The 14,842-nt window shown below is 36.8% G+C and overlaps 1 protein-coding gene across 1 annotated transcript in view; it reads left to right on the top strand.

Annotated features, from left to right (window-relative positions):
* snd1 (staphylococcal nuclease and tudor domain containing 1) overlaps positions 1-14,842 on the top strand; it is a 164,854-nt gene that overhangs the window by 90,269 nt on the left and 59,743 nt on the right. The window lies entirely within an intron of this gene.

Genomic DNA, 14,842 nt, shown 5'->3' with positions numbered 1-14,842 from the left:
CAACCCTACGCGTGGCAACATGTGTTTGTGTAGGTGAACCCATGAGGAAAAGGCGTCGGTGATGAAAGGTGTGGGTAGAACTTTTATACCTTTTTTTTTTATGACATAAAGAAATAAAAATAATTACTTCCTCTGCAAGAACACTCCAGTGCTAAGGAATGGATCTGATATGAATTACTCTCAATTAGAAAATCTGGAGAGATTGTGATTACAATCCTGACCAAACGCTGAGCCTACACATAAAAGTGATTATTTTTTCACATCTTGCTGTTGTATGAAATCTTGCTAATGCAGGCATATTTGAGACGCATGCACACGCAGCCTTATTTTGCTGTTAATCCCTTTCCGCATGTTAGCACTTCTACATAGCTTAGGGGGATTTAAAGGGGTATGGTTGGCCTTCTCTGAGCGTGTCTGAAAAAAAAAAAGAGGAAAATTAGTGACTGGTAGGCAGACATCCGGCTGACATGGCAGGCCCTGTGTGTCGATGCACGTGCGGTAAGCTGACATACTTTGCCTCTAATGATAACTACGTAATGATTGCTGGGACATCTGCATGGCATCAAAGAGGCACGGCTTGTTTGAGAGCTTGCACTTTTTGCTTCCATTTGCTGAGCTGAACGTTTAAAAAGTTGATCGACTGCAGTTTTAATACCCTGGTTTCCCAGTAGTGTGCTGATCTGCTTAGATTTGTTGTTTGTGTTTTTCTTTTTTTTTATCGGCTATTTTATGATCAAACCCTAGATTTCATTTCCTGGGATAGAAAACTTTTAATGGCTTGTGGTATAAAAGCAACTTTTTTTGTGTTTTTCAAAGAAAATAATCATCCATGAGGAATTTATGGGGAAAGTATGTTTCTACCCACTAATGGAGCTTTTAGGATGTTTATGTGAATCTTTGATAATTCATTGCAAGGTGAATAGATCCATGTAGTTCACAGGCCACTGCCTCTTACCCGTCATACTACTGCTCTTTCCCTGTATCCTGTCAATCCCCTCACTGATAGCATCAGTCTAGGTCACTTGCACCCTAGTTGTGTTTATTGGTGTGTGGCCCAGTTATTTTTTTCAATAAGTCCCCGCCCCCCTCGCTCTGCACGCACACGGCACACAGAGGACTGGCTTGACACATGGATGAACAGTGGTAATTTCCCTAGGCAGACATTGATTTCACTTTCATTAAACTGCCTTGCTTGACATCCTGATGAAAATCATAATTTTAAGTCGAAACGTATCCCTTTATTTCTCTGACTTATCCACCTTATTTTTTATCTAAAGTGACTGTACAATAACAGCTTATGGGCCAACCAAATTTCAGAAAGCTGCAGGAGAATTGATTTTGACAACAAACAGCATTGATTAAAGTTGATGCTGTCATACTCGCAGCACTGCAGCAAGTTTTCACTGTTTTAACTTTATTTAATGAGTAGAAGTGCCTACGAGCCTGTCGCTCTATCTTTGTTGTTCATTATCTTCTGTCATTTGTCTTATCTGTTAAAACAGAACTTTGGAACCATAATATCAACTGATGTTTTAAATTAAGTTACATTATTTTGACACTCTAATCCAATGAACGACTCATTACCAGGTCTCTGCAGGACTTGGTGACACACTGAGGAGGTAATCCAGCCCTTTGGAGCAGGAATACATTCAAAAGTTGCAGGACAGATAGTCAATTTTGAGGACTCTGTGGAGGCTTTGTATTGAGCACTCAGTTTGAACATGGATGTCAGAAATTTCTTCAAATAATAAAATAAAATTCACAATAAAGTTAGAAAGACAGAGGATCCAGACCCACCTCGAGTTTAATATCTAATAATTTTGCTATAAATAAAAGATGGCATCGTAGAATCAATGTTTTACACCTTTGTGTAAGTTTCTGATGCATTAAATCAGAACCACAAAGTTATCAAAAATATGCAATTAATCACAAATTATCTTTCAGAAAAATCCTGCTACCGTTTACAACAGCAGCAGTGTTGGTCTTATTTATTTTTCAGACTTTTGATTGTGTATTGCTCAGTGGTATGGTGCACAAAATAGCCCTAAAAACTAACAAACCCCCTGATAAATACTGCTTTGAGTTTTATTTTTAGAAAATTGAGATCTGTGCTTCTCTTTAGCCTACCGGTTATGGTTACCTCTGAAAGAACTGGCACATACTGAATAAGTGGAAGTGGTGTTAAGAAGTAATAAGTGGGTGTGATTCTGTTGTGAAATAAATTTAGTCCATAAAGTGTTGTGAAAAATGCCTTTTTCAAGAAAATGTTTTCAAGTAATTTGTGAAATTTGTTGTTTTGTATTATGCATTTGTTTGGTTTCACTTAAAAACATTGTCAAGAGCTTTATTGTTTGGGTGAATTTGTTGAAATATGCTAAAAGACATCACCTAGTTTGACTTGGTTTAAGAAATTATATTCACATAATTCTGAACCACATAACTTTGCTTCTGTTTATAATTACACTGAAATACATCGTGGTCTTCATATGCCCCATGTGTTGTCCAGCAGTAAAAATGTTTGCCGAGACCTTGTAATATTATTTAGTTTAAGCAATGCAGGGATTTAAGGGGGAAAAAAAAATTAAAGGTAACATGGACTTTGACTGTTTCACTTCCTCGACTCACTCTCTATTACACTAAATCAGCCTCGATGTTGAAGACAGCAAACAGGTCAGCTATTGGGAAAATGGTGTTACTGTCAATTTAAAAGACTTTCATAGAGATGACTGCTTTAGTCCTGCAGTGCCTTAACCCAAAAGCAAAATGAAATCTAACTTTATTATTTTTGCTGACTCTCTTCTCTATTTCTGTGCTCAGACTCTGGCCACAACCTGTCCCCTTCAGCTCTGTCATGTTCCTGCACTCTTCAGAGGCAGGAAATGGAACCGTGTGAACTGTCATTTATGACAAGTTTTGGCCTTTGTGCTAGCAGCTCACTGTTGCAATATTAATCTTGATATCTTAGTTTGGTTTTCCATCACTCTTCTGGTGTAGATGGACCAATTTTTTTCCCCCTCCATTTTCATATTTACATTTTCAAAATAAAACTTTTACTTAATTGACTGTCTTAAATGGTTCAACATTTCATAGAAATATTTTATTTAGCTAACGGTGGACCTTTGAAAACTTAAAGGCTATTTAAGAGATAAAATTGACTGTAAAAAACTGGCATGTCTCAAATATTTTAAAAAATGGTATTGGATAATGTTGTAGATTTTAGGGCAGCTTATAATAGTTTGGGATTTTAAATAATTCTCTGTTAAATTCTGATGACGAACTAAAATAAAAAGAACACCAACAACAAAACTTAGGACAGTGTCTTAGTTAGTGGTGCTTTTCTTTTTTTTTTGGCTAGAGGAAATTCAATTATGAGAGAGATGGCATGTTTTAATCAAGCTTCCCATTTCAACAGAGCTCCCTCTCTTTAAAGTGTGCACATAAAGGTCATCTTTTGACCACGAACAGGTGCAAGAGTATCTGTAGTCTCATTATTTGGCACACATTGCTCCTCTTAATCTCTGTGAAAGTCTGTGGTCAACTGTGTCAGAATTAAATTTGCCCCGTGAATGATCATTTCTAGTCCAGCAATGGACTAACTGCATAGCTCCTAAGTTGCAATGATTTGATCTAATCAGTTCCCCATCCTATCTTTCTCGCACACAATCACATGAAACCCACAGATCTCATCTCATTTGTTGATCATCGCTGGCCATTTAAATGTGATTGTGTGTGAGCCAGGGTTGAATTAGATTGCCAAAAGTGAAGCATGACAATACAGCTATTCGTCTCGAGGGTTTTATCCTGCTTGTCGCTAAATAGGGTCAAAGCATTTTCTATTATATAATCTCTCGCTACCTATTGGCAAGACGCATTAGCTGGCTCGATGTCTTCCCTAAGTGCCCACACAGGTGTCTTAAACAGAATGTTTCACCCAAACTGAGCCTATTGTTTTATGTTATCCCTTTAGAAAATAAATGTAGAACTAGAATAAAAGAAGTAAGATTGATCTTTCTGTCAAACTCTTGGCAGCCTATTATGACGAGGCTTTTTCTGTACTTTATAGCATTATGGAGTAGCTCTTCAGAAGCTCTAATCCACCACTTGTCTTGCTCTCAAACTCCAACCTCTACCTAAAAACTCTCCAACCAGCCTTGCAGCTGTGCATGGCATCTCGTTTTGACAGGCACCCAGAAATTGACAAAAAGCCATGTTGAAAAATGCATCTGTCTCCTCTTTTCCTCTCCTTTTCTCTCGTTCTCGCTCTTTGTCAGCACAGCTAGGGTCTGGGAGGACAGAAATGGTTTTTTGAGTGACGCAAGCTGGCAGAGCCATTTGGCGTGTCAACTAGTGAAAGCATCTAGAGAAGGAGGTGGAGACAAATGATGATTGTCCTATGCCCTCACTCGCATTTCCTCGCCATCTCTTCTCCCGGAGGTCATAGAGCTCTGGTAATGTCGCCAAAATTCAAGAGGGTGTAAATTTTGTTCTATTTTTTTTTTATCAGTGCTATGCAAGCTATTTACTCCTTAAATCCAATTCCCTCCATATTTAATGCATTAAAAATTATCTCTAAGATCAAATGTCTTCATTAAGACAGTATTTGTAAATTAAGTTTCTAAGTTGGAATTGAAGTAGGAATAGTAGCCAGTTGTATTATAATATTCTTTGTCTGGGTGTTGCCCTGTTGTCTAAAAAATGTTACTTTCTACTAAGGTGGTGCCTTTAGTTTCATAGCACAACCATAGTTTTTTTTATCATATGAAGTGGTGTGTAATCTAAAAAAATATTGTTGAATATTTGCAGAAAAATATCTGTAGATATGTAATAACATTTCACAAGAATTTCAATTTATAAAGCTGGAACAAGTTGTCTTAGAAAATGTCATTTCGTGAAATTTGTGTTTGAAAACTTTTGAAACGAAGGTCTGCACAGTAGTTTTTCAATTTAGCAGGGAATAAAAAAACACAAATATTTTTTTTACACTTTTTCTACACTTTGTAGCGATTGGCTTTCAGGACAAATTACTATTTTATTAAAATTCCCCAAAGTCCTCTGTCGCCCACACACGAGTTAGCTCAAAATACAACAGCATAACAAATTGTCTCTTAGGTTTCTGAAAAACCATGTACTGACCTGAATTTAACCATTTTCAGAGGAATTTGAAATTTAAACCGTTAAACTTCAAGACAAAGCTATATTATTTAATTTGTCCTGTTAATCTTGTCAAGGGCTAATTGCTTGAACTATTTAGGATTGTTGAACTATGTACTGACACCGCCAACATTCGACAAAACCTTCAATAAAACTGGTGCAATTTAGCTATTGTCTTGGAAATCAGGTATGTCAGCTGGTCTGGCTTGAAACAGTCTCTGATTGCCGACTGTCTTGCTTAGACTGCAACACAGTCTAATCAACTGTCTTTCTTAGACAGTTGCTTAGCCTAACTGTCTAAGCAAGAGACAGTTAGGCCACTATTACATGGCATTGTTCTTCATGGTATTGTTCTACACTTCAGCTACCCGTTACCACTTGAACATAGGGTTTCTAATTATTAGCTTGTGGTTGCACCAAAACATGCCAAACTTGGTCACTTATGAAAAATAAGTCATATGTACCACTACAGTTTTAGACTGTATTGACTCATTATGATTTTTAATGCCTAACATTCAGCTGAATGTTTTAAACACAAGATTTTCGCAAACATCTAATAAAGGAGTGCTGTAATTATTTAAAAATGGAAAAAGCTTTCCGTTGTTACTTATTTATACATTCATTTCTAACAAACAGATTTCCCTACTGTGGATTACTCCCCTTTGTATTCCACTGCCCATCTAAAATATAGCACCATTTAAACTGCAATTTCCTAATTTCAGGGAATGGATGATCTCCCATTTTATTAGCTTTCAAAATTAGTTGTAAAAACATGCCACTGTCATTTCCACTTCCCTTGTGTCTTTGTTGCTGCGCTGCACATTGATTGCAAGATAATGACCAAACTCCAGTGGTTCTGCGCTTGGACGTGTAAATGGATTTGTTGGAAAGCAGTGCTGTCATTTTGCAAGGCAATGTAGCTTAATGCCCTCTCCAATAATTTTGACCTCTCCTTTATGTGCTCAATGTGGCTTGACTTTTCCCACAGAGTTTTACTGCTTTAGGCAGCAATTTTGAAGATCTGGACTTTTGCCTCTCTTCATGGGTTTACAGCACCCTGGGGGCTTTGAGGATGTTGAATATCTTTTCCTCAGAATATGATTTACCCCTTGGGAAAATAAGTCCAAAATTCCTAAAAATAAAATGTCATTGCATGTGATACGGTTTTCAACTTTTCCTTGTATTTTTTTTACATTTATTTCAAATCTCACATTACTGTGACAACAACTCAATAAGCACAGTTCTGTTTGTGCTTTACAGTCTGCGCCACCATCCAGTTAAGAAGGAATTATATGATATTAGTAATAATACAAATGTAGCTCAATATTCATCGATCGGCATGCCATGTCATCCCTCTCTTAAAAATGAGATGGATTGTAGTTATTGCTGCTATTGATTTTAATAACCAGGATGTTGAGGCCAATGTGCAGCCTTTCTCGTGATCTGCTGTGTTGAAATCTGAGCTTTTCTGCCATCTGGATAACAAATAATTTGTAAACCAATTTAACTACATGTTCAGCATGATTAGATTTGCTGACTTGAGCATTTTTTTAATCTCGGCAAAAAGAAATATTTCAAAGTAACTTCTTAAAAAGCTATTTCAATACTTGTGCATGTAACAACCTGTCTGTAATTTTATTGATGGAAGTCTTAATGGATGCTGGATGCTTTGGATTGTGATTTAGCTTCCAGATCTGAACAGGACACAAAAGAAAATATGGAACAAGTTTTGCTTATTTATGTCTGCTTATCCATCTGTCCATCCACCCATTGTCCATTTCTCTTTCATTCAATCTTATTTGTCCTTTCATCCATTCTTTTCCTGAATCATTAATCCACTCAACTGTCATGTTGATCTAGTCGTTTATCCATAAATTAATTCATCCGTCTATCCTCTTGTCTATACATTGAATATGTGTCCAATATTTGTCCTTTGCCAAACCTTCTGTCCATCCATCTATCAAAATTCATAGTATTATGTGTATCCATACTAAAAAATGGACATTAAACATACTGACAGTTGGAAATTTAAATGTGGCATAGGAGAAATTTGGCTGAGAAAAATAGTGTAGGAACTCACGCATGGGAGACGAGGATGAGAATCCTCCAGGTAATTCACTCAAGTAGGAGGCAGCGAGGGGCATTGTGTTAGTTTAAGGATCAACCAACCTGACAACACTATTGATTCATTACAAAGGCCAGATAGAGACCGACAAACTGATGTGGAATCTTGTCGGTCATCATTACATTGCAAGAGGTCTCGTATTTCTCAGTGTCACTGACCTTTTCACTGTGTTTGGGCTTACCAAAGACTACAGCGTTGTAGCAGCTGCAGTCTCAGTTACAGATGTACTTGAAATAAAATTATTCCACAAGCTCTGGCATTGGATTATCTCGCTTATTAAAGTCTATAACTCTCAACAATTTTGTAAAAATAAAAGAATGCAGTCAGTTTTTTGTTGTTTTAATGCAACTAGCAAAGACACATTTCTTTTGACAATAGGCCACTTAAAATGTCTGGTGCAGTCAGCTTAATCCCTCCAGCAGAACAATATTTCATAATTTATTGCTTTACTTTGGTGGCCAACTGTGAGTCATTTGAAGGGCAACACACAAAAGTTGGGCCTGCTTGAGCCAAAAAGATGTTCATCACCTTAAACTGGGCTTTTATTTTTGAAATTCAGATATGAATGAAGGTGGCAGTTGGTATTTAAGTCAGACCAAAATACATGTCTGAAATTGAACAAGCTGAGGTAATAGAATAATTTTTTGTTGTTGTTTATTTATTTATTTCATTCAGTTATTAAATGGTTGGCAGTGTGACCATGCTGAACTATCACCAGAGAGACACTTATTCAAAGAATTTGTGAAGTGCCTTAAAGACCACAGCTGCAACAAGAGCGCAGCTTGTTGCAGTTGTTTTTATCTCCATTTTTGTCTGCCAGGCTATTCAAACACTTATGTCGAACTTGGAAGAGCTATCACTTAAATTTTAAAAAGAATTGGATTACATGTAATCTAATCAAATTGTTTTCCGCCCACGAAGTAGTCTGTATGTCCACAAACCATCCGTACAAAACCTGGGTATACTCATCTGCTTAATCAAAATAATGATGCGGGGCAAACATCAATTATCTATTGATGAAAGCAAATCTCATTAATGGTCATCAGGCAGGTTTAATGGTGGGAATCATGCTTGCTTTCCTAACCGTTAATGGCCTTTGCCATTTGAGAAGCAGTTTGACTTTCCATTTCCCGCTCCCTAACAGACAGCAGCCTGCTACTGACAGTGATGCATGGGGCCTCCTGAGTCACATTGATCACTCTCGGAGAGACATGAACACACCTGTTCCTGTCCAACGTGTACGTTTGTGCACCAATGTCAGGCCTGCTAATTTTGTTTGTGCAGACTTGTGAGGGGAAGCAAAGTCTATACAAACAATTTCCTTGTTCTTCCTCAACTTGATGCTTAACTGGTGTAAAACTAAGTGGTTTCATTATCAAATTTACAAGTGAAGGTAAAGCAGTTGCATTGACCTGCAGTTACTAATAGTTTTCCATAATAGCTGTAAGAACTTTCCCGCCACCCTGGATTTTACTTTTGATGTTATTATAAAATGTGGATATGATTATCTTTAATCGTGACTCAGCCACCTAATTGTTATGTCAGCTGAAACCAACTTCAGATGTCAGGAGAGCATATGTTACTGCTTTTCAGACTAAAGTTAAAGCCACTCTGTGCTTTTCAAAATATTGAAAGTAAAAATAAATCTGTTTTCTAATCATGAGTTCAAATTCTAGTGATAGAGGGTAATTACATAACACCAATGTCTAATATGAGCAGATATATAAGAATACAACGGTTGAGTTTTTGCCACACAGAGAAATTTTCATTTTTAAACTATTGCTGCAGTTAAAAAGGTCAACAGTTTTCCACCTGGTTCAGTTTTACTCTAACTGCTGTTGCACTTTCTGTCTTTCCATGTGAAGATATATATTTTTTTAATTACAGGCTCCATTAACACCCAATTTACATCCCTGCCTGATCTGTGCCATTAAGAAATCAATAAGGGTTTAATTCATTAATTTATTTTCCTTTTTCCCAGTTTGTCTGCCTCTCCTTTTTTATTTTAAGGTGATCTATATTTATAGATTACTTCTGGAACAAACTAGCCTTTTCTCCCTCACTGTTGGATCACAGTAACATACCAACACGTTTAGCCATTTCATATAAATCGACGGCTGGCACATGGCAATATGTTGCTTGGGAACTGCCTAGTTCTGGAAAACATTTATAAATACTCTGAAAACATACTGGTGTGTATATATATGCATTTATGCACTTGTTTCCATTGTATTACATGCCACTGTTTCCCATTAACAGCTCATTATGAACCTTTAGTAATGACGGTGAGTGTTGGTAATTGACTGTTGAGGGATTTCTTGAAGGTCATCATTCGCTGTTTGGGGATTCTTTTTTTTTTCTCTAATAAAATGGTGTTAAGCAACACTTAGAAAAAAAAGCACAAGTCATCCACCAGTGTTTCCCCTGGTGTCTGCTTAGCATCCAATAAGTTCTATTGTGTCACATAGTCTAATGCACATTGCATTACTAATCTCAAACTTACACTTACAGAACCACATTTTAGAGTTGGTTTGCAGCATTCTTTTTACGTATCTGTCAGCAACTCTTTCACACTCTATTACTGTGTAATAATGGTCTAATAAGTTGCTTTCTGTTCAGATGTTGCTCTTCATCATTTGAGCAAGTATGCAATGTTTCTTTGCGTAATTATCACCAATTTAATAAAAAAGAAATTACAAAATAGTATTGGCTTTGATCATTATTGACAAATCAAAATTTTAATTGACTTGAGATTGAATTGTTTTTTGGTCTGCCTGCTTGCAGCCGGTGGGGTTTATTCAAGGACTTTTATTTTCTTACATTTGTTTTTTTTAAGGGTCACAATGGATGTAAGGAGGTAGTAAAATAGTAAACAAAAATCTGTGCAGTTATTGTTTCAAGGAGTTAAAATATCAGTTACTACTCAGAAATTTATGTTTTATATTTTAAGCACTGGCAAATCGAGTTGAGTGTGCCAGGTTGGTGAGAGAAAACGCGAGCAACAAAAGGGCCTGCCGCCTTGTTACTTAATGAGAATGAATGAAGACATTCCCAAACATCTGCACCTGCCAGTTTGTTCTCCTTGTGTTCTCTGCACATTACAGTCAACAAGGTTCGCATAGACTTCCTCACTTTCCCGCTGTCCATCACACACACACACACGCACACGCACACACACACACGGAGAGTCAACACAGGCTGGCAGTCCAGCAAACGGATGCTGAATTTGCCTCCATCCACAGTGTGGCCTTTAAAATGTTTACGATCCAAGCTTGTAATGCAACACGTGCAAAGTTAAATCTCTCTAGCAATAACTATGATCTCATTGAAACATGCACTAAAATTTATGTGAATTATGGTCGAGCCATTTTCAGAAATGATTGAAAGCTTTAGTTGACTAATTAATCTCCAGCTTTGCATGTAATTTGTAAAGACTTCTTTCTTTTCCTGATTAGAGAATGCGTGCAAACACAAGTTATGCCTGGCGCACGTCCTGCCATGTTGGACCTGATGCACTCCTAAATGACTTTATTCTGTCATTGGATTACAGTGTTCTCCATCAAGTCTAATATGCTTTTATTTTTAAATTATATAAATATATTTTGGATGAGATGTGATCAAGAGAATTCCTATTAGTTGCCAATGTTTTAATGAGTAGTAGATAATGGCTACATCAAATGTGTGCAAGCATTGTGCTTACACAGAATGCTGTGTAAGCATTGGCAATTTTCCCCTAAAATAGAATGAGTCTTGTTACTTTTCAATTAGGAGTTGAATCTAAAGAACGAACTTGACATTTCCATTGAGATAAGAACTACACTTAGAAAGATAAGATTTTTTTTTTTTTCACATGGCCGACTGTGGCTGTATGGCAGAGTTGTCGTCTTGCAGTCGGAAGGTTGTAGGTTCGATTCCAGCTTCCTCCTGCCACATGTCGATGTGCCTGTTGGGAAGTGCCTTGCTGAGACCAAACCTCAAATTGCCTACCAGTCTGCGTATCGGTGTGTAAAAGTGTGTGCGAATGGGTGAATGTGACTCTAGTGTAAAGCGCTTTGAGTGGTCAAAATGACTGGAAAAGCGCGATATAAGTTCAGTCCATTTACCATTTTACCATAATAAAAGCACACCTAATGCTAACTAATTATCTACTTGCTACTAATTTATCAAAAGTTTCATTGACTAGGCTTGAAGCTAACGAAAGAACTAAAAGTTGCCGAGTTTCTTTTTTTTTGTCTGATGCAGTTTTCTTTAAATGTAGATGACTTTTGGATCTCTAGAATTGTCAACAGCAGTCAATTTTTAGTGACTGCAGTCCCCAAAAGTTGATCAGGATTATTATGTGCCATTTCTTGATGGACATATGCTTGCAAAGCTTCTTAGTAGTGGAGCTTCCTGGGGAGGACTCATCACTGAACCAATCAGAAGTCAATAAGAAGTTGACAGAGGAGGAAATATCAGATTTAAATTTTCTTTATGCCTTTCTAAAGGCAAAAAATTTGCACTGTATGCAACAATGGCTGCTTATAAAACAGTTTTTTATCCAAGGAAAATATGCAGCTTATTTTGAGAAAATCATTCAAAGGCCTAAACTAAAGGTTCATTTTGACTAGACAATAAAGTCCAGCAAGGCCATTTGAAGTGGACTTTGCAGAAGCTTGTTTCATGCTGCATCATTTACTTTTAGTTCAGTATTTTACACTTGCAAGAGCTGTCACTTTCTGCAGTTTTCTTTTTATGTTACTATTAGTTTTGAATAGCCAACTCAATTAAACAAGTTGGATTAGCTATTTTTTCATTTAATTTGTACCAAATAACTCTTTTACACTTCCAAAACACTGATGCACTTGTATTTCCACCCGTGCACACAGCCATAGCCATCATATGCATGTGTGTTTCACCTTTTCTGGTTCCTGTCCGCTGTGTCGACACAATCCCAGCATTTATGAGATTACCAAAGCCCATTTGTGTTCCGGCGGGAGCCATCTTGGCTCAAAGGAGGCCTCAACTGGGAACCATCTGGGCTCTGCTCTAAGCAGCTTCCTCTCCACCTCCCCTTTCCTTTCTACACTGAGACCAAACCTATTTAAATTTGAAAGGAGAGGAACTCAAATTCAGCATGAAACTTTAAAATCAAGCCTTGCCATTATGAATGGTTTCTTCATGCAAAGGAGGAATGTTGGAACGGTTTTAGGGATGCGTCTCGTGGGAAGCGGTAATCCTTACAGGGGATATTTTAACAGTAAATTCAGCTTTTGAATGCTTGCAGGGGAAAAAAAGTACTCTGAAAGATGTAAAAATGAGACATTCCTCACATACGTTTTCATTTCACAGCCTTGACTGAAAATTATGTAAAACTGAATTAGCAGAGACAGCTTTATAGTATAGGAGCAGATGGGAAACATCTATATATTTCATTCACTTGGAGACAGTTTTACAAAGCTTTTGGTTATGAGACATTGTCTTTTTTTTTCAAACCAAACTAAAAGGTCACATTATGCTAAGTCACATGATTAAATAAATAGTAATCATTCAAATCCGAATTTTACAATCAAGTTTAGTCGGATTGTATTTCATTTTTTATGAGCCTGATTAGTATTCCCGAAATTCCAATTTGACCATGTTTAGCTAAACAAGCCAGTGGAATGCAATAACTCTAAACCTTGATTAAATCCTCCCACTTAGGCAATCTTCTGAGTTGCATCCATGAACAAGACAAGAACCCTTTGTGGAACATTGATCAGTTAATTTTCACATCTTCTGTGCAATCTTAAGTAGTCCAATACACTTCTCCTGATCTCTTATTCAGCCTTTGCTCTAAACGAACTCATCCTTTTTAATTTCACCTTTTGATGTGAATATTAGCCTCCTCCATCTTCACTCTTCTGTTAAATACCAGTTTCGCTTTATTTGATGAGCCTTTCAAGGTCAGTGGTCTTGGTGCTCATAAATCTGATATTTTCCATTTCACCCAGGATCTCACGTTTGTTCACATTCCTGACTTCATGGATTTCATCGAACAGTTTTTTTGTATTGTTTGTTTTTTATATTATGACCACACAGAAATGTTTTTTGTTTCAGAGGTTGTGTATTTGAGATGTTAGTGTGGGTTTTGGCCTTTTGTTAATGTGAAGTCAATTCATGTAGTTTTACTGGTGTTCAGAGGATGTGCTGACGTTCTTCAGGAAGCCTGTTTGCTATTAATAGTGCTCTGTTCCTGCGTTAACACCGTCCCTGTAGGTGTTGACTTGAGCCATGCAGTCATCTTGTAATCATCAGTATGCTGTTGTCGGTGGCTGGCTAATTTTCCTTCCATAAGGTTAGCAGTATGTGGTAAATGAAGTTTCCTGCCTGAGTGTTCTGGGACTAATTTGTTCTGGTATTAGTTGAGAAGAAGTTGTCAGCATTGCCCATGACTCGTTTGTTTTATTTGTTTTTACTTTAGCATTTTGCTGAACTTGTAGACATATTTTCTCACTTGCTTTGCTATTTATATTCTCTGCAACACTTATCACTAAGGCAGTAGAATTTCAGAAAATGACATTTTCATTGCCCAGATTTTTGTTCTCTTAAACACCTGGTTCAGAGTGTTGTTTTTTTTTTCTTTTTTATCCTCTGATCTGAAATTGGCGTGCATGTTTGTATTTTTTTGTGTGTGTGTTTTTTTGTGGTATTGGCCTTTTTTTTCACTTTTTTCCCACTTTTCATATTGTGATGTGTAGTTTCTTTTAGCATAGTTATGCAAGTGGCTTTGCACTTTGAGATCAGGATAAAATGAAGATGATTATAAATTGCAAAAGGAAGAGGGATGGACAGTGAAATAAAACAGATGATGCGGAGGCAGATAGGATTTTGGTGAGCTTGCATGTTTTATTTAGGTCCTGAGAGGTTAGGGAAGATTGCTCCTTCCACTTGTCTTGTATAATGATTTTATTTTTTGATTAAATCAAAATAAAATTCGACACACAGGATAAAATCCAAAAAATTTAAAAAATGTTAAAATCCTTATCCAGTTCAGGTTTAATTTATCATGGTGTTATGGCTTTTGACATACAAATGGTCCAATGCAGTCCAGACTTCTTGAAACATAGTCTGTTTTTTTTTATTGGAAATCTTGAAGCAGATGCTAACTTTAGCATTGTTAGTGGCTAATTGTTATTTTCTACCAGGATGCTGGAAAGTTTATTAGCTATTCTACTTTTATTTAACTTTTTTTGTTTTATTATCAAAAAGATGCCCTTATTACACAAGTGAGATGATACCAGCTGTGTTTTCAAATTCAATTTAGGCAGTTGTTGCTGCGGAAAACGTTTTGGGCAACATTTTTTACCCTTTTTGTCCTACACAGACACACAAAAGCTCACACTCTGCTGACATTAATAGCAAAACTTAAACTTACTTTCTTCAACCAAAATTTTTACCTGTAAACTCAGCTTTTTGAATATATGCCTTAAGGTTAAAAAACATGTACATTGGAGGTGAAATGTCTTGTGGTTTCACATTTTGGGTCATTTTCGGGTACAACGACGAGTCTCTATTAGGATATGTCCTGGTTGTACTCCTTGTACC

This window comes from Poeciliopsis prolifica, unplaced genomic scaffold (genome assembly GCF_027474105.1).
Source record: "Poeciliopsis prolifica strain line A6 unplaced genomic scaffold, Auburn_PproV2 SCAFFOLD040, whole genome shotgun sequence".
In the NCBI taxonomy this organism is placed as follows: domain Eukaryota; kingdom Metazoa; phylum Chordata; class Actinopteri; order Cyprinodontiformes; family Poeciliidae; genus Poeciliopsis; species Poeciliopsis prolifica.
This window is presented reverse-complemented; position numbering and strand designations above follow the sequence as displayed.